At 35.2% G+C, this 21,743-nt stretch overlaps 1 protein-coding gene across 1 annotated transcript in view; it reads left to right on the top strand.

Moving 5' to 3' along the window:
* Positions 1–20,632, top strand: part of LOC135221686 (protein C19orf12 homolog) — a 365,807-nt gene extending 345,175 nt beyond the window's left edge. Inside the window, exon 7 of the transcript XR_010316070.1 lies at positions 20,538–20,632. The gene's annotated coding sequence lies outside the window, so the exon portion shown is untranslated. The remainder of the gene's footprint in view (positions 1–20,537) is intronic.
* Positions 20,633–21,743: the final 1,111 nt, after the last annotated feature.

Genomic DNA, 21,743 nt, shown 5'->3' with positions numbered 1-21,743 from the left:
TCTTCTGTGCTTACGTTCCCTAAAATGTATCAAGATGGATCAGGATTTATGTAGCACGAAATTTCTGGAGGTGCCCTAGTTCCTCAGGACATAATAATTATGACATCATATACTTCACGTTTTCTACGAGAAAATGATAATCCTCGCATTACAGCTGTAGAGAATATTTCTTTCCTTTTACTGTCAGCCTATGGAATTCTCTGACTGCCTTTCATTTTCCTGGCTCATAACTTTCCTTCTTTTTAGATGCTGGTCTGTTGTCTCCGTGGCCATAATCCATCATTTCGCCTTCCATGACCATTTCCTTGCTTTTTTCGGCCTCAGCGGCTAAAGGACAGTGGGTTGTCCCTCCCGTTGACCTTTGTACCTGAAAGAAATGTCAAAACTGTAGATGGAGATTCGTGCAGTCAAGATGCATGAAACTTAAATGAAAGAGATAAAATTTCAATTTCTGTTAACTGACATTGCTAAAACGCCTAGAAATGAAAGTGAAGTTTACACAGCTCACTTTTTACTGATTTCCTTTCAAGATTAAAATTCCGAGACGGCCCCCTGGCCAAAACGATCTTTCATAATTTTGGATGATCGGAATCCTGGGGCGAGGGTAAAATGGCCTTTGCTGATAAACAGTCCTGCTCAAGTTCAGGACTGTCATCAGTTTATCATTTTCATTTCATTTCTCATTTTTCCATCCAGCCATACTTCCATTTCAGCGCTGAATGATCTTATAAGTCCCAGCGCTTGGGCTATGCCCTAAATTCCATAATCCATCCATTATCCAAAATTCCGTGACGACATAACCATAGAAACTGTCTGGATATCTAAGGCCATTTTTCAGACATCTGCAAAATAGAAGTTTGTCCAGTTCTGGGTAAGGTGGATGTTTTGCAGTCTATTTCGATATTGGCCTTATAGTAATTTTCTTAAATATCTCTTTAAATGATTACTCCAGGCTTCTCTTCAGTTTTTTGTGTTCTATTTTCCTGTAAAATACCAGTAACCACACACTTTTCCGTAGTTTATGCCATCTTTTTTTGTTTTTGTTTTTTTGTCCCTAGTGTGTTATTGTAAAACACGCTCAGATATGAAACCCTGAACAACTCCGTCAGAAATGCTGTGACTTGAGTAGAGGCCAACTATATTCGCGACTCCCCATGAAACTGGACAGCGACTTGCTGGGCATGAACGCGCGCAACCAGTACCAGTCAGAGGGTATCACAACATTATCAAGCATAACAAGTTGGTTAGAATGACTAGCTTATCTTATTCACTATTGTTTGGTGCCACTGGAACTGGAGCGTTAGATTCCATTCTCACATTCCTAGGTTTGATCCTGACCCGAACTGTGATTAAATTGCTGCTGATATTCCTACGATAACTGTAGAATTTTTTTTCTGACTGCTGGGATTTGTTCTGAACTGCTTGGAGCTTACCGATCGCTGAGATATTTCATAATAATCTCCATACGATTTCCTATGATTTCCAGATTGTAGGGATCACGGCCAAATTCGGAAACGTGGGAAAGGCCCCATAGCCCCTTTTTCTACTTCCACGAATTTGATTCCGAATTGATCTGGTACGAAATTCTTGGCGGTTCGTGATTGTTTGCCTCATATCTACAAAATAGCTACGCATTCATTACGAAATATTACTATGTATTTACGAATTACTTACGACTTTCCCAGAACTGTGCCAAACTCTTGTAGAACCACCATTGTTTACCTGAAGAATTCTCAGACATGATCTGGAATTGGTACCTCGAATCCGTCGACCATATAAAATGCAAGTCGATGTCGAAGTTTTCCATTCATGTCTTCTTTGCTCAGCAATGAAAGAAAACGCTGAAATTTTGGAAAATAAATGGTTAACTGTTAACATGGAAAGCAAAAGTGAAGTTGAGGGTCAGACGATTCCTGCAGAGATTTTTAAATGCTGTAACGTCAACACACCCACTGAGAGAGAGAGAGAGAGAGAGAGAGAGAGAGAGAGAGAGAGAGAGAGAGAGAGAGAGAGAGAGAGAGAGTTGGTGCTATGGAAATTGTAAATATTAGTATAATTTCTGTCTATATTTCTATTGCGATGAAAACTATCGATTTAACGAAGTTCCTCTATTTAGTTTTCTTTAAAAGAAAACTGTTGAGATGATTTTGTCTGTCCGTCCTCAGATCTAAAAAACTACGGAGGCTACAGAGTTGTAAATTGGTATGTTGATCGTCCACCCTTCAATCATCAAACATACTAAATTGCAGCCCTCAAGCCTCAGTAGTTTTTTAAATGTCCGTCGGGCAACGATGTAGGACAGGCCACCTCCTGGTCGTGGTTAAGTTTCATGGGCCGCGCCTCATAGAGGATTATACCGAGACCACCGAAAGATAGTTCTATTTTCGGTGGCCGAGATTATACGCTGCACAGAAAACCTGGATTGCGATTTTTTACGTTTTTTTTTTTTTTGTCTCTGCATTCGCTAACAAATGGCAACCTCAGTAAAAGTTACACAGAATTCCGCCTACAAGAGCAGCCTGAATCCTCATCCATTCTGTTTAAATTAAACTGGCCTTATTTGCATACCTAAACAAAATTAAATCCCACCTTTAAAGGAAATGAACTTAAACCTTACACTCGATTAGCATAAGCGCAAGTATGGTAGCGAGAGCCATACCTGCCTGTATGTATATTCTCGGGAAACGGGAAGCACAAACCCAAACGACGACCCACCTACCTACCCGTGAATCATTTCCCTCTTTTACGTTATTTTTCTTGTGTGCTTTTTTATTTAAGGTTCGAGATTGTCTTATATATATATATATATATATATATATATATATATATATATATATATGTGTGTGTGTTGTGTGTGTGTGTGTGTGTGTATGTATGTATATATGTATGTACATCGAGCTACAAATGTTCTTTAATATCCAATTCGCTCTACCTCGGAATTAATATATTTCATTTATTTCTGAACTGAAATAGGAAATTAATATACCTATATATATATGTGTATATACACATATATAATGTGTGTTTATATATATACAAATTATATAAATACATATATGTAAATATATGAATTTTTATCACATCATCGAAATTCATTCCATACAAGAATATTATACGATTTAAGAATAAAGAAAAAAAATATATTGAGAAAGCAATTTTTAAAAATTAGTCTAGTATTTTAAGGCAAACAATATCATGAAATAATATAGCAATTTCTTTGTTGGCAAACATGAAAATACATATCTTCGAATGCATATATATACGTATATATATATATATATATATATATATATACTATATATATATATATATATTATATTTCTCTCTCTCTCTCTCTCTCTCTCTCTCTCTCTCTCTCTCTCTCTCTCTCTCTCTCTCTCTCTCTCTATATATATGATATATGCTATATTTACTACACAACAGTTTTAGCTAAAAGTTAAAGTTTCGACATTTGGAGTAAAATAAGCTGGCCTCTATATCTGCCGCCGTTAAATACTTCGTTTGCAGGAGGAAACTTTTTCCTTTGCTTTCTTCCCTTTGGAAATCTATTGGTTCCCAATTCCTTTAGAAATTCACTGGATCTCGTTTTCGAGATTTTTAGGAATTTCACAGCGCTGTATGTAATTCGTTTCCTTCTTTTTTTTTTTTTTTTTTTTTTTATTTCTGATATGCAGTGATGCGTGATTTTCCAAAATCTTGAAATAAACTTCCAATTGTCATGAAATCGTAAGGGAATTTGAATCTTTTCCTACGGCAAATGATAAATTTAGTCATTGATATCGAAAATAATGTTACCTATTATTAATTTTATGGAAGTCATTTTTGTTCTATTGTATTATTGATTAACGGTAATTTGATGCAAAACACATCGAAGTAATTAAGGTAGATGAATTAAAAGACAAAATAAGAATATCCAAGGCAAAAAAAAAAGGCAAAAAAAACAAATAAATAAATAAAATAATTATGATAAAACTACCACTAGTTCATTCACACGAGTTATACAGAATTTATAAGCAAGTAAATCTGCGCTCTCTGAAGAAAAGTTTACGCAAGGAAGTGACAATTCTGTCGATATACTATATCGTGATTGCTAGTGGTATATCCACCACGGCCCGTTGTACCCTTTTCCAGTATTAAAACCAAGAATTTTGAAGGATGATTGAGGATCTGTAAAATACTTTCATGCGTATCCTTCCTTGAGTAATTGGAGTGCATCACTATCCGAAACTTTTTTTTTTTTTTTTCTTTTTTCAGTACCCTTTTCTTTATGTATACAGCAGGAAAGATGGAGTGGAAATTGTGGATGGGGGAAGACTGAATATTCACAAAACATTTAAGTCTTAATTTACTGCCTGTCCTCAATCCTGGTGTACATATCTGATTTTATTTTCTGTTATTTGTTTTTTGTAGATTGTGTAATTATATCCTTTTTTAGTTTTTGCTTCTTTCTGACTCTTCCAAGTATGTGGATATATATATATATATATATATATATATATATATATATATATATGTATATTGCGTGCGTGTGTATGTTTATACACTACTTGGAAGAGTTCAGAGAAGCAAAAACTAAAAAAGGATATAATTACACAATCTACAAAAAAACAAATATCAGAAAAATAAAATCAGATATGTACACCAGGATTGAGGACAGGCAGTAAATTAAGACTTAAATGTTTTGTGAGTTATTCACAATTGCCAGATAGGGAATTAAAAGAAACATTTACGATGATAATAGATGTATATAGTCATTTAATAATTTATGTATATGTATTGTATGTATATACATACAATATATGTATGTGTATATATATATATATATATATATATATATATATAATACATACATATATTAAATGTATGTATATACATACATACATATACATAAATTATTAAATGACTATATACATCTATTATCATCGTAAATGTTTCTTTTAATTCCCTATCTGGCAATTGTCAGTTATCTTCGATAAAAGCAGCTTTGGCAAGAAGTGTATTTGAGGTCCTTGTTTACTTAAGCAGTGATTTTATTTTGTCGTTATGAGGTCCTTTCTACGAAAAATGAAAAATTAGTAGATTTTTATTTTTTTTTATGTTTTGGATATTATTTTTCAATTTTTATTATTTATATTTCCTTTATTATTGCATTATTTTTATTTTTTTTATTGATTTTTTTATCATTTTAAATATTTTTATTTAGATTTATTATTTTCATGTTTATTATTATTATTTTTTTCTTTATTTTTGTCAATCACAGTCCTCCAATTCGACTAGGTGGTATTTATAGTGTGAGGTTCCAGGTTGCATCCTGCCTCATTAGGAGTCCATCGCTTTCCTTACTATGTGCGCCGTTTCTAGGATCACACTCTTCTGCACGAGTCGTGGAGCTACTTCCTCTAGTTTTTCCAGATCCCTTTTCAGGAATCTTGGGATCGTGCCTAGTTTTCCTATGATTATGGGTACAATTTCCACTGGCATATCCCATATCCTTCTTATTTCTATTTTCAGGTCTTGATATTTATCCATTTTTTCCTTTTCTTTGTCTTCAACTCTGGTGTCCCATAGTATTGCGACATCAATGAGTGATACTTTCTTCTTGATTTTGTCAATCAACGTCACGTCTAGTCTATTTGCACGTATCACCCCATCTGATACCATAGTCCCAGATGATCTTTGCCTGATCGTTTTCTATCACTCCTTCAGGTTGGTGCTCGTACTGCAAGGTAGCTGGTGTTTCTTGCACAGGCTCCAGTGGAGGGGTGAATCCTGCCTCGTTTTGTACTGGTTCTGTGCAAGTGCTGGACATTCGCTTGCTATGTGGTTTATGGTTTCATTTTTCGTATTGCACTTCCTACAAATGGGTGAGATGTTATTATTATTATTATTATTATTATTATTATTATTATTATTATTTTATTATTATTATTGTTACTATACTGAATTTAAATTATTTTATTATTTTAATTTTTATTTTATATATATTATTTTTATTTTAACTTTTATTATTATTATATTATTAATTTTTTTATTTTTATTTTTATTTATAATATTCTTAGTTCTCTGTTTATTATTTTTTTTATTGTTCTAATTATTTTTTTATTTTTATTTTTTTATTATTACAGTTATTAGTACTGTTTTTTTCATTTTTATTATATTTATTTATTATTTTTATTTATTCATTTATTTTTATTTATTTATTTATTTTATTTATTCATTCATTTGTATATACTTTTTATTCATTATTTTTATTTATTTGTTTATTTTGACTTAATTATTTATTATTGTTTAATTTATTTTATTTTCATTTATCATTTTTTAAATTTATTTATTTTTTAAGTTTATTCATTTATTTGGTTTATGTTTTTTATTTTTTAATTTTTAAGTTTTATTTTTATTAGTTTTTTATTTATTTTATTTATTCTTTAATAATATTATTTATTTGTTTATTTTGATATATATTTTTATTTATTTTTTTATTTCATTATTCAATTTATATTTATTTAGTTATTCATTTTTTATGTATTTTTTTAATTAATTATTATTAGTTTTTTATTATTTATTTTATCTTAATTAATTATTGATTTTCATGTATTGCTTTATTTATTTATTTATGTTTTTTATATTGTTTTTATTTATTTTATTTTATTTTATTATTTATATATTTATTGCTATGTATTTGTTTATTTATTCATTTTTATTAATTTATCTATTTTTAAGTATTTTATTTTTCCTTTTTGTTTTTTTATTTATTTATTTTTATTTTTTTTTTTTTTATTTATTTTTATATATTTATATTTATTTATATATTTATTTGTTTTCATATATTTATGTAATGTAATTTATTTATTTTTTTATTTTATTTTTATTTATATCTTTTTTATTTATTTATTTATTTTATTTGTTTCTTTTATTTTTCTATTTATTGATTGATTTATTTTTATTTTTATTTGCTTATTTCTACTTATTTATTTATTTGTTTTTATTTATTTATATATTTATTTATTTGTATTTATTTAATCATTTATTTATTTTTAAATCTATTTATTTATATTTATTTACTTATTTTATTTATTTATTTATTTTTATTTATTTTATTTTATTTATTTATTTTATATATGTTTATTCATTTTTATTAATTTATTTACGTTATGTCTTTATTTATTTTTATTTTTTATTTATTATTTAATTTTATTTATTCATTCATGTATTTATTTATTTTTATGCATTATTATATATTTGTTTATTTTTTATTTTATATATTTAGTTCGATAGTATTTATTTTTTTATTTGTTTATATATTAGCTTATTTTCTTTTATTTATTTATGTATTATCTTTACTTATTTATTTATATTTTAATTCATTTTTAATTTTATTTATTTATATTTTTTAAAATTTTTTATATATATTTATTTATTAATTTTTTAAAGTTTATTTTATTATTTTATTTTTATTTTTCAATCATTTTTATTATTCATCTATTTTTATTTTTATTCATTTAATTATTTTATTTTTATTTATTTATTCATTTTATTTATTTTTATTTGTTTATATTTTTATATTAATGTTATTTATTTATTCACTTATTTATTTTTATTTATTTGTTATTTTTTTATTTGGTTATTTATTTATTTATTTAATTTTAATTTGTTTATTTAATTTTATTATTTATTTTATTATTCCTTTTTTATATATTTTATTTTATTTATCTGTATTTATTTATTTATATGTATTATTATTTATTTTAATTTAATTTATTTTTATTAATTTGTTTTTTATAATTTTATCTGTTTTTATATTTTATTTACTTTTTTATTTTTTTTTTCTTTATTTTTATATACTTATTTCTAATTATATATATTTATTTATTTTATTTATTTATTTTATAGTATTTTTTATTTATTATTAATTTATAATTTATTATTTATTTATTTTTATTTATTTAGTTTATTCTTATTTATTTATTTTTATATATTTTTATTTATTTTATTTTATTTTATATACATTTTTTCATTAATTTATTTTTATTTATTTATTTATTTTTTATTAGTGATTTATTTATTCGTTTTATCTATTTATTTATTTTTATTTCTCTGCTTATTTTTATTCATTCTTACTTTTATTTTTATTATTAATAATATTACTATGTTATTGTTATTTTTTTATTTTCACATATATAATTAGTTATATTTTGACATTTTATTATTTTTATTATTTTACTAATTGTATTTTTTTTTTATAATTTTATAATTATTTTAATTCTTATAATTATTGTTTGTATTCTTAAATTTCATTATTATCACTTTACCAGTTTTATGTAAATTAATATATTTTTTATTTTTATTTTTATTCGTATTTTTATTAATTTTATATTTTTAACTATTAATTTCAGTTTTATTTTTATTACTATTATTTTATTTATACTTCATTTCTATTACTTTTATTTGTATTTTTAAAAATTTCCATTGTTCTTATTTCATTACTTTTATCTTTATTCTGGAAGTAAACTGTCTTAAACGTGGTAAATTAAAAGTAATTGCTGCCTCACCTGCATTAATTATATGTATGTCTTTTTTCCTAATTATGTTTTTTTTCATTGTTGCTTAAACTGGTGAGCAACGCACCAAACGTTGACATGTCTAAAATAGGTGTTATGAAAGTCAATATTAATTTTATTCAAAAGATGCCAGAAGCTGTTGTATAACGCGTAGAGTTTTTCATGGTTAGATTTTTTTAAAAGTCTGGATTCTGACTATTACTGGACACTCCTTAAACAAGCTAGTAGGGCGACTATGGAGGCCATTTTCACATTCAGGGTGAAGATCAGTGCTTATATTTATATTTCAATATTTCCAAATAAACTGTGATATCAGAGTCATCAAGGTCATTTTCTCTCTCTCTCTCTTCGTGTTCTGATACCACAGTCCCCGAGGATATTTGCTTGAACGTTTTTTATCACTAAGCTCCTTTCCATTTATATTCTGCTTGTCATCTTTCAGTAGTCGAAGAGAGAAGACGGTCTTTAACATAGCTAAATTATGGTGTCTGGTGCAACATAAATCAGGAAAACTTTAGGAAATGTTTAGATTTAGGAAATGTTTAGATTTTCATTGCTTTTCAAGAAATATTTCGGCAAGTTACGTTATATCTGTAGTATGACGTCATCATCCATTTAGCAAATTTCAGTTACAACTAAAATTAATATAAAACAGAGATTTCTTTGAAGAATTATAGTTACAGTTACCTTAAGAATGTGTAATGAATAATATTCTAATTAAATAATAATTACTACAAACCTGTCTTCATCTCACAGCTGCCCTAGTGTAAAGGGGGCGTAGCCTAGGCAGGTAAGAGATGCCGATTAGCTAATTTCCTTCGCTGCAGATGCAATCATCTTATTTATGACCAGCATGTGCCTGTCTAAGAGACTCTTCTGCCACGCCCAGGAATGGGCTATAAAGAATCATGACCGCACCAAATATCAGGAGACTTCTTGTACAGGTGTTCAACAAAGTACACAGAGTGGGGATGACGCTATCTCTCTTTCTCTCCAGATACCTTGGTTCTTGGAGGACTAGGATTGGTCTGGAGTTATAAAAGGAGCGGGACCCTGTGACTGTGAAAAGGTAGGAGGAGGAGGCTTAAAATCTTGCCCTAGCAGGACGGTGTAACCTCCATAGTACATACCTTAGATCGGTGGGGCGGGTGACTCTCGACCAGACAGTAGGCAAGACCATTTTAACATGGATGAGGCTTTCCTTTGTGACGATTTGGTGCCTGATAACCCTATCTCCGTAAGGAATCTCATCCTCGCGAATGATGGATATCTGCGCACCAGTGTCAATACTTACAGTTTGGATTAAGGTATCTAGTATTTCCTTGATGCTCTTACCATACAGCTTGATGTCGTCCGTGAACATGAGATGGTTAATTATGTTGCCTCCTTTCTTGAGTTGGTACTCAGCATCCATCTTCTGTAGTACTTTTGGCATGGGAATCATGGCTACTACGAAGAGTTGTGGGGACAGTGAGTCATCTTGAAAGATCCCTCTCATGATGTTAACCTCTCCTAGTCGTATCCCAGAGCTTTTAAATACTGTATTCCAGTTGCCCATTGTATTTTTGAGGAAGGTGATGGTGCTTTCCTGTCCCCCATATATGTTCAAGGATTCTATCAGCCATGTTTGTGGTATCATGTCGAAAGCTTTCTTGTAGTCGATCCATGCCATGTTTAGGTTGGGTTTCCTACTCTTACTATTCTTCATTACCATTTAGCTTATCAGGAGCTGGTCTTTTGTGCTCATACGCTTCTTTCTGCAGCCTTTCTGTTGGTGGGGGATGGTGTTTGTATCCTCTAGGAAGTTGTACCGCCTTTCACTGATGATACTTATCAGAAACTTCCACATTATTATTATTATTATTATTATTATTGTTGTTGTTGTTGTTGAAAAGAATGGCAGAATTAAGCTAGTTGATTTTATATATTGTTTTTTCTATTTTCCTTACAATTTGCTTCTCAGGCTCAGCGATGTTTCTGAGCAACTGGCCAATATTCATATTGGGAATTTTCAAAAAATTATAAATGCTGAAGGTAATCTTTTATTAGAACAGGATATCAGGTCCAGGTCAAGCAGGGGTCGTCGTCAGTACCGGTATTATTCCATGGGCGTAGTTCAGTTCGTCTTCGGTTTAAGGACCGGTATTGGTGCTGGTATAGCTGGTATCACGTGACGTTTCGACCTTCTCGCAGGTCATCTTCGGACGAGTCGGTTGAAGAGACTGTAGCAAGAAAGCCTGTGGGTCGGTATTTATAGCGGCTCGGACCTAGAGTTGCATTCTCATTGGTCGGGACGGTCTTGGGCGAAGTCGCGGATCTCGCCTCGAAGGTCTCGGGGATTCTCTTGTGCGAGCGCCACAGTAATGTGCCTGGGGATGAACGACAGGAATTCCGTCCGTAGCAGGAATCCCATCATACCGTGGGGGCTCCTGATTATCTGGTATTGTCGGGGGGTCGTTCGCTGCTCTCCGGGCGGCGGTGGGAAGGAGAAACGTTTCTTGGGTGATGTTAAGATTTGGTTTCTCCTTACCTATGTGGAGGGCTTCTAGGAGGCGCAGACGTCGGGGATCCGTTGTCTGGTATATTATTTCGATATTAGGAATAATATCAATTCTCTTTATCCGTTTGTTATGAGCAGTCCTGGCGTGGTTGAATATGGCTCCTTCTTAAGCGTGGCTGGATATTCGCTTGGAGAAACGCATGTAGGTCATACCGACGTATTTGCCGAGGCATCCTCAGACGGGGCATGTGTAACGGTAGACCACACTCGACTTCTTCAAGGGATCCTGCAGGGGTGCCGAAGGGTTGTTTTTCATCACCAGGCTGTTCGTCTTCTTCGTTTTATAATATATAATTAACTTAATATGTTTGTCTGGGTCGGCGGGGCTGACGTTTTCGTCGATGATCTTTTTGAGGGCTTGTTCGTCCTCCTTGTACCTCCGGTGGAAGGCAGCTATACCAGCACCAATACCAGCCCTTAAACCGAAGACGACCCCGGCCCCGAACTGAACTACGCCTACGGAAGAATACCGGCTCTGACGACGGCCCCTGCTTGACCTAGACCTGATATCCTGTTCTAATAAAAGATTACCTTCAGCATTTATAATTTTTTTAAAATTCCCAATATGAATATTGGCCAGTTACTCAGAAACATCGCTGAGCCTGAGAAGCGAATTGTAAGGAGAATAGAAAAAACAATATATAAAATCAACTCACTTAAATCTACCATTCTTTTTAACAGTATTTGCCTAAAAGAGGGTCTTCCACCAATATATATATATATAATATATATATATATATATATATATATATATGTATATATATACATATATCGAACTACAAATGTCCTTTAATATCTAATTCGCTCTACCTCGGAATTAATATATTTTCATATATGTTTAACCGATGAGGAATTTATTAAGCGATAATAGAATTGGCGATCGACAGGCGCGAACCAGCGACCTCTCAATTCCAGGACTGGCAGTGAAGCCTTAAACCACCCCGACACCGCAAGAGATATAAGTATATGCCGCCTCCCACCTGAAATACCTTTCGCGCACAGGTATTTTTTGTTTTGGAGACTGCATCAACCCATCTCGTTCTCGGTGGCGTGGTAGTGATTTTACCCGCACGTAGTCATTATATAAGTCTATCACATTACCGTGATTCATATACATATATCGAACTACAAATGTCCTTTAATATCTAATTCGCTCTACCTCGGAATTAATATATTTTCATATATGTTTACCCGGGGGGGAATTTATTAAGCGATAATAGAATTGGCGATCGACAGGCGCGAACCAGCGACCTCTCAATTCCAGGACTGGCAGTGAAGCCTTAAACCACGGTAATGTGATAGACTTATATAATTACTACGTGCGGGTAAAAGCACTACCACGCCACCGAGAACAAGATGGGTTGATGCAGTCTCCAAAACAAAAAATACCTGTGCGCGAAAGGTATTTCAGGCGGGAGGCGGCATATACTTATATCTCTTGCGGTGTCGGGGCGGTTTAAGGCTTCACTGCCAGTCCTGGAATTGAGAGGTCGCTGGTTCACGCCTGTCGATTGACAATTCTATCATCGCTTAATAAATTCCCCCTCGGTTAAACATATATGAAAATATATTAATTCCGAGGTAGAGCGAATTAGATATTAAAGGACATTTGTAGTTCGATATATGTATATGAATCACGGTATGTGATAGACTATATATATATATATATATATATATATATATATATATAATATATATAGATATATTATTATTATTTATTTTTTTGTGGTCTATCACAGTCCTCCAATTCGACTGGGTTGGTATTTATAGTATGGGGTTCTGGGTTGCATCTTGCCTCCTTAGGAGTCCATCATTTTTCTTACTATGTGCGCCGATTCTAGGATCACACTTTTCTGCTTGAGTCCTGGAGCTACTTCAGCCTCTAGTTTTTCTAGATTCCTTTTCAGGGATCTTTGGATCGTGCCTAGTGTTCCTATGATGATGGGTACAATTTCCACTGGCATATCCCATATCCTTCTTATTTCTGTTTTCAGGTCTTGATACTTATCCATTTTTTCCCTTTCTTTGTCTTCAACTCTGGTGTCCCACGGTATTGCGATCAGTGAGTGATACTTCCTTCTTTGATTTTATCAATCAACGTCACCTCTGGTCTATTTGCACTTATCACCCTATCTGTTCTGATACCATAGTCCCAGAGTATCTTTGCCTGATCGTTTACTATTATTCCTTCGGGTTAGTGCTCGTACCACATATTGCTGCAAGGTAGCTGGTGCTTCTTGCATAGGCTCCAGTAGAGGACTTTTGCCACTGAATCATGCCTCTTTTTGTACTGGTTCTGTGCAAGTGCCGGACATTCGCTTGTTATGTGATTTATGGTCTCGTTTTTGTAATGCATTTCCTACATATGGGTGAGATGTTATTTCCATATCTGGTTTTTAGGGCCTGATCTTGTGCCGCTATTGCCATTCCTTCTATTTCTTGAGCTCTTCCCTCTGTAGCCATGGCCATGTTCCATCGCTGGCCAGTTTTATTATTATTATTATTATTATTATTATTATTATTATTATTATTATTATTATTATTATTATTATTATTATTATTTATTTATTTATTATTTATTATTTTTTTTTTGCTCTATCACAGTCCTCCAATTCGACTGTGGTATTTATTTATGTGTGGGGTTCCGGGTTTGCATCCTGCCTCCTTAGGAGTCCATCACTTTTCTTACTATGTGTGCCGTTTCTAGATCACACTCTTCTGCATGAGGCCGGAGCTACTTCAGCCTCTAGTTTTTCTAGATTCCTTTCAGGGATCTTGGATCGTGCCTAGCTCTATGATTATGGTACGATTTCACTGGCATATCCCATATCCTTCTTATTTCTATTTTCAGATCTTGATACTTATCCATTTTTTCCCTCTCTCTCTTCAACTCTGGTGTCCATGGTATTGCGACATCAATGAGTGATACTTCTTCTTGACTTTGTCAATCAACGTCACGTCTGGTCTGTTTGCACGTATCACCCTATCTGTCCTGATACCATAGTCCAGAGGATCTTTGCGTGATCGTTTCAATCACTCCCTCAGGTTGGTGCTCGTACCACTTATTGCTGCAAGGTAGCTGATGTTTCTTGCACAGGCTCCAGTGGAGGGCTTTTGCCTCTGAATCATGCCTCTTTTGTACTGGTTCTGTGCAAGTGCCGGGCATTCGCTTGCTTTGTGGTTTATGGTTTCATTTTTCGTATTGCACTTCCTACATATGGGAGAGATTGTTGTTTTCCATCTATCGTTCTTTGAACATATCGGTTCTTAGGGCCTGATCTTTGTGCCGCTGTTATCATTCCTTCAGTTTCCTTCTTTAGCTCTCCCCTCTGTAGCCATTGCTATGTGTCATCGCTGGCTAGTTCTTTAGTCTGTCTCATGTATTGTCCGTGCATTGGTTTGTTGTGCCAGTCCTCTGTTCTTTCTGTCATTCTCCTGTCTCTGTATATTTCTGGCTTCGTCTCTACTTTTATTAGTCCTTCTTCCCATGCATTCTTTAGCCACTCGTCTTCACTGGTTTTCAGATATTGCCCAGTGCTCTGTTCTCGGTGTTGACGCAGTCCTCTATACTTAGTAGTCCTCTCCCTCCTTCCTTTCGTGTTATGTATAGTCTGTCCGTATTTGCTCTTGGGTGTAGTGCTTTGTGTATTGTCATATGTTTCCTGGTTTTCTGATCTATGGTGCGGAGTTCTGCCTTCGTCCATTCCACTATTCCTGCGTTGTATCTGGTTACTGGCACTGCCCATATGTTTATGGCTTTTATCATATTTCCGGCGTTGAGTTTTTGACTTGAGTATCGCCTTGAGTCTCTGCATATATTCTTTCCTGATCGTGTCCTTCATCTCTTGGTGTTTTATATCCCCTCCTTCCATTATTCCCAGGTATTGGTATCCTGTCTCATCTATGTTTTTGATGTTGCTCCCAATCTGGTAGCTTTATGCCTTCAGTTCTCGTTACTTTGCCGTTTTTGTATGTTGACTAAGGCGCATTTTTCTATTCCAAACTCCATCCTGATGTCCCCAGATACAATCCTTACAGTCTGGATTAGGTATCTATTTCCTTAATTGCATGCCTTACCATACAGCTTGATGTCGTCCATGAACATCAGATGGTTGATTCTGTTGCCTGCTTTTCTTGAGTTGGTACCCGGCATCCATCTTCTGTAGTACTTTGTCATGGGAATCATGGCTACTACGAAGAGTAGTGGGGACAGTGAGTCGCCCTGGAGATCCCTCTCATGATATTAACCTCTGCTAGTCTTATTCCAGAGCCTTGTAAGTATTGTATTCCAGTTACGACATTGTATTTTTGAGGAAGCTGATGGTGTTTTCCTCTGCCCCATATATTTTCAGCATTCTATAGCCATGTGTGGTATCATGTTCGAAGGCTTCTTATAGTCTATCCATGCCATGCTTAGGTTGGTTTTCCTTCTCCTACTGTTCTTCATTACCATTTTGTCTATCAGGAGCTGGTCTTTTGTGCCCCTACACTTCCTTCTGCAGCCTTTCTGTTGGTGGGGGATGGTGTTTGTCTCCTCTAGGTAACTGTATAGCCTTTCACTGATGATACCTGTTAGTAACTTCCACATTATTGGTAGGCAGGTGATAGGCCTGTAGTTACTGGCTATATTTCCCTTACTCTTGGTCTTTTGTACTAAGGATGTTCTTCCTGTGGTCATCCATTTGGGTGCATGGTGATTTGAGATACAATTCTGGAGTTGTTCTGCTATTCGTGGGTGTAGGGCCTTGAAGTTTTTGAGCCAGTATCCATGGACTTCATCGGGACCTGGTGCTTTCCAGTTTGGCATTTTCTTTAGTTGGTGTCTGACTGTGTCTGTCGTGATCTCTGTGAATCTTTGTTTTATTCTCCCTGTTTCTTCTTCCTTGACTTCCTGGAGCCATGTTGCATGTTTGTTGTGTGATACGGATTACTCCATATGTTTTCCCAGAGTCTCTTACTTGGTTCGGCTTCAGGAATTTCTGGGTGGTTGTCTTCCCCTCTTAGTTGGCTGTATAGTCTTTTCTGGTTGGTTACGAATAGTTTGTTCTGTTGGTATCCCTTATTCCTGTTCATGTACCGTTGGATCTTATGTGCTTTGGCCTTAAGCCTCTGTTTTACATCTTCTATTGTATTGTTTAGTCCCCTCTCTTGTACTTTGTATTTCTCGTCGAGTTCCTCCCTTGTTTTCTTGCTTCTTAGCCTTTTTTCTGCCATCTCTTTCAGTTTACTCAAGTCAGATCTCATAACCATGATTTGCTTTTCCAGGCGCCTTTTCCAAGGAGGTTGATGTTTTGGTTTCTGTTGGGTTGGGTTGTGCTGGTGGTATTGGTGTTCGAATCCCCATCAGTTCTGCTACTAATCTTGCTCCTGGCATATACCAAGTTATTTGTTTCTGTGATACTGGTGGTGTGTATTATGCCCATTATTTCATTGACCTCACTTGTTTTCTCCCTTAATTTCTTGGTGTTGTAGGCTTTCATGGAGGGGATCTTTGTTCTCTCTGTATCTGGCTCCATCCATTATTATTATTATTATTATTATTATTATTTTTTTTTTTTTTTTTTTTTTTTATTTTTTTTTTTTTTTTTTTTTTTTTTTTTGCTCTATCACAGTCCTCCAATTCGACTGGGTGTATTTATAGTGTGGGGTTCCGGGTTGCATCCTGCCTCCTTAGGAGTCCTTCACTTTTCTTACTATGTGTGCCGTTCTAGGATCACACTCTTCTGCATGAGTCCTGGAGCTACTTCAGCCTCTAGTTTTTCTAGATTCCTTTTCAGGGATCTTGGGATCGTGCCTAGTGCTCCTATGATTATGGGGACGATTTCCACTGGCATATCCCATATCCTTCTTGTTTCTATTTTCAGATCTTGATACTTATCCATTTTTTCCCTCTCTTTCTCTTCAACTCTGGTGTCCCATGGTATTGCGACATCAATGAGTGATACTTTCTTCTTGACTTGTCAATCAACGTCACGTCTGGTCTGTTTGCACGTATCACCCTATCCGTTCTGATACCATAGTCCCAGAGGATCTTTGCCTGATCGTTTTCTATCACTCCTTCAGGTTGGTGCTCGTACCACTTATTACTGCAAGGTAGCTGATGTTTCTTGCACAGGCTCCAGTGGAGGGCTTTTGCTACTGAATCATGCCTCTTTTTGTACTGGTTCTGTGCAAGTGCCGGGCATTCACTTGCTATGTGGTTTATGGTTTCATTTTTCGTATTGCACTTCCTACATATGGGAGAGATGTTATTTCCGTCTATCGTACTTTGAACATATCTGGTTCTTAGGGCCTGATCTTGTGCCGCTGTTATCATTCCTTCAGTTTCCTTCTTTAGCTCTCCCCTCTGTAGCCATTGCCAATTGTCATCGCTGGCTAGTTCTTTAGTCTGTCTCATGTATTGTCCGTGCATTGGTTTGTTGTGCAGTCCTCTGTTCTTTCTGTCTTTCTCCTGTCTCTGATATTTCTGGGTCTTCGTCTACTTTAATTAGTCCTTCTTCCCATGCACTCTTTAGCCACTCGTCTTCACTGGTTTTCAGATATTTGCCCAGTGCTCTGTTTTCGATGTTGACGCAGTCCTCTATACTTAGTAGTCCTCTCCCTCCTTCCTTTCGTGTTATGTATAGTCTGTCCGTATTTGCTCTTGGGTGTAGTGCTTTGTGTATTGTCATTTGTTTCCTGGTTTTCTGATCTATGCTGCGGAGTTCTGCCTTCGTCCATTCCACTATTCCTGCGCTGTATCTGATTACTGGCACTGCCCATGTTTGTTTATGGCTTTATCATATTTCCGGCGTTGAGTTTTGACTTGAGTATCGCCTTGAGTCTCTGCATATATTCTTTCCTGATCGTGTCCTTCATCTCTTGGTGTTTTATATCTCCTCCTTCCATTATTCCCAGGTATTTGTATCCTGTCTCATCTATGTGTTTGATGTTGCTCCCATCTGGAAGCTTTATCCCTTCAGTTCTCGTTACTTTGCCTTTTTGTATGTTGACTAAGGCGCATTTTTCTATTCCAAACTCCATCCTGATGTCCCCAGATACTATCCTTACAGTCTGGATTAGGGTATCTATTTCCTTGATGCTCTTACCATACAGCTTGATGTCGTCCATGAACATCAGATGGTTGATTTTGTTGCCTCTTTTCTTGAGTTGGTACCCGGCATCCATCTTCGTAGTACTTTTGTCATGGGAATCATGGCTACACGGATGAGTAGTGGGGACAGTGAGTCGCCCTGGAAGATCCCTCTCCTGATATTAACCTCTGCTAGTCTTATTCCAGAGCTTGTAAGTATTGTATTCCAGTTGCGCATTGTATTTTTGAGGAAGCTGATGGTATTTTCCTCTGCCCCATATATTTTCAGGCATTCTATTAGCCATGTGTGTGGTATCATGTCGAAGGCTTTCTTATAGTCTATCCATGCCATGCTTAGGTTGGTTTTCCTTCTCCTACTGTTCTTCATTACCATTTTGTCTATCAGGAGCTGGTCTTTTGTGCCCCTACACTTCCTTCTGCAGCCTTTCTGTTGGTGGGGGATGGTGTTTGTCTCCTCTAGGTAGTTGTATAGCCTTTCACTGATGATACCTGTTAGTAACTTCCACATTATTGGTAGGCAGGTGATAGGCCTGTAGTTACTGGCTATATTCCCTTACTCTTGTCTTTTTGTACTAAGGATGTTCTTCCTTGGGTCATCCATTTGGGTGCTTGGTGATTTGAGATACAATGCTGGAGTTGTTCTGCTATTCGTGGGTGTAGGGCCTTGAAGTTTTTGAGCCAGTATCCTGGGGCTTTCCAGTTTGGCATTTTCTTTAGTTGGTGTCTGACTGTGTCTGTCGTGATGTCTGTGAATCTTTGTTTTATTCTCCCTGTTTCTTCTTCCTTGACTTCCTGGAGCCATGTTGCATGTTTGTTGTGTGATACCGGATTGCTCCATATGTTTTCCCAGAGTCTCTTACTTGGTTCGGCTTCAGGAATTTCTGGGTGGTTGTCTTCCCCTCTTAGTTGGCTGTATAGTCTTTTCTGGTTGGTTCCGAATAGTTTGTTCTGTTGGTATCCCTTATTCCTGTTCATGTACCGTTGGATCTTGTGTGCTTTGGCCTTAAGTAAAGCTTCTGTTTTACATCTTCTATTGTGTTGTTTAGTCCCCACCCCTCTCTTGTACTTTGTATTTCTCGTTGAGTTCCTCCCTGTTTTCTTGCTCTTAGCCTTTTTTCTGCCATCTCTTTCAGTTTACTCAAGTCAGATCTCATCACCACGATTTGCTTTTCCAGGCGCCTTTTCCAAGGAGGTTGATGTTTTGGTTTCTGTTGGGTTGGTTGTGACGGTGGTGTTGGTGTTCGAATCCCCATCCGTTCCGCTACTAATCTTGCTCCTGCATATGTCAAGTTATTTGTTTCTGTGATACTGGTGGTGTGTATTAGGCCCATTATTTCATTGACCTCACTTGTTTTCTCCCTTAATTTCTTGGTGTTGTAGGCTTTCATGGAGGGGATCTTTGTTCTCTCTGTATTTGGCTCCATCCATTGTCTAATCTTTTCTACCCATTCTGTCCTCTCTGTTACTTCGTCGGTGTTTCTTCGTGTGTCGTTGTTTGATACTTCATCCTCCCTGTCGTCTTCAGTGGCATCGTCTCTCAGTTCGTCTTCGTGTAATTCGTTGTCGTGCGACATTTCCCTTTCCAGTTCTTCTCTTTCTGTTGGGGAGAGCCAGTTCTTTTTCTTTATGTTCCTTACTGGTCTGCCAGCCTCCTGCCCTGTTTGTGTATTCCCTCTCATTCCAGATGTTAATCAATCTTCTTCTATATCCTCTCTTCCGTCGGGTTTGCTTCCTGATGTAGCATCTCCATATTTCCTTATTTTTCGTTCCCATTCCGTTCCATTCTTCACTTTTTGCCTCTGTAGATCCAATATCAGGATGTTGCAGACTGTCGTTGGGTGGTGATCAGTTGCTGGATGACGACCTCCAAGTACCTGACCGTCTTCCCCTACAATTGGGTTGAATACCTGGTTGCCGGACGAGGCTCCTCTGTTGCCAGAGGTTCCATTTACGTCGTTGTCGTTTATTCCTTCATTTCTTTCCATCATTGCTGAGTTTTGCTATTTAACCCATAGCTTGGACCCTACCCCACAGGGATAGGTATCATTTACAGCTGAGTAGACTGAGGAAATTATGGTAAAGATCCTTTCCCAAGGGATCAACGCCGAGGAGAGCGGTCACCCATCCAACGACTGACCAGCCCCAATGTTGCTTAACTTGACTTAAGTCTATTGACGACCTAACCAACTCCTCCACGGCGCCACACATTATTATTATTATTATTATTATTATTATTATTATTATTATTATTATTATTATTATTATTATTATTATCCAAGAGAAGTTTTCATACCATTTATGTAATATTTGTTTTTCCTTGTTCCAGCACATGGGAGTCATATTGTGCTGTCAATTTCCCTACGTACTCTGGGCTGTCAGACTTCATCGTCAACTGTTGCCACTAGTACTGAACTTCCAAGGTAAGTGCTGTGTCTGTGTTCTCGTGCTCAATATTGACGAAGTTGCGACGGCAGTTCTAAGTTTACCCTGAATGATATAATTTAGTGTCAGTTCGTTTCAGTTTTAATTAATTTTTTATACATATTTGAGTATGCTTGATGTGCTAGTATGTATGAAGTATGTAGTGATTAAATTGATGTTTTTTCAAGAATTTTCTTGAAGATTACCAGGTGTGTGTTTTTTTAACGCTTACATTCTTTAAAGCAGACTTTTATTTTTGTCGATGACCTTAATTTTTGTGACGTCAGTGTACTGAAAATCAGTGAATTATCAGTGAACCGTCTTCTTTTATTCAGGATAAGAATCTTCGTGAGAAGCGGGGCTGGGGATGTGGAGAGGGGGCGGTGTTCGGGGTTGTAGGATTATCTGGCTTTAGGAAATTAGTTGTCCCCTAAACCACATCAAGGTATCAGTTAGGTTCGCGTAAATGTTTTAGGTTCACCATCATCTCTTCCCTATTGATCGAATAGACTCTGTTGAGATCCCCATGCTACATAAGTAGTTGATGTAAGAAACATTTTCTTTATCCTGTATAATCTGTGTATTTTTGTATGATGGAAATGGGCACTACCCGAGTTGAATTTTAAACTATGTATTTGGTGCAGTCATTCTCATCGAAGTTTTAAGTACGGTTGTTTATACCAAGAAATTCACCTCTGCTTTTGGGATTTCAAAGTTTATAAGTGTTTCTAGCTTATACGTCAGGTATAGGTATTAGTTATATAAGTTTTATGTTATATCATATATATATATATATATAATATATATATATATAGATATTGTATATATATATATATATATATATATATATATCTATATATATAATATATGGAATGAACTAGCCGATGTGCCCGGCATTTCTCGGATAAAAAGGGGCATGCCCTCCTTGATGATAACCCTACAGGGCGTATTATGCAATCACTTTCCGAATAAGTAATAACTTAGGATCCTGTCGAGCCAAGAAGTTTTAAAAAATTCGTAGTTATTAAATTATTCTAACAAGTCAAAGAAGTTGTGAAAAATCCGAAAGTTATAAAGAATGAGGGAGTATGAAAAAGAGGGGTTAAGGCCC

This window comes from Macrobrachium nipponense, chromosome 3 (genome assembly GCF_015104395.2).
Source record: "Macrobrachium nipponense isolate FS-2020 chromosome 3, ASM1510439v2, whole genome shotgun sequence".
Lineage (NCBI taxonomy): Eukaryota > Metazoa > Arthropoda > Malacostraca > Decapoda > Palaemonidae > Macrobrachium > Macrobrachium nipponense.
The sequence above is the reverse complement of the archived record's forward strand: the minus strand, read 5'-3'. Positions and strand labels throughout refer to the sequence as shown.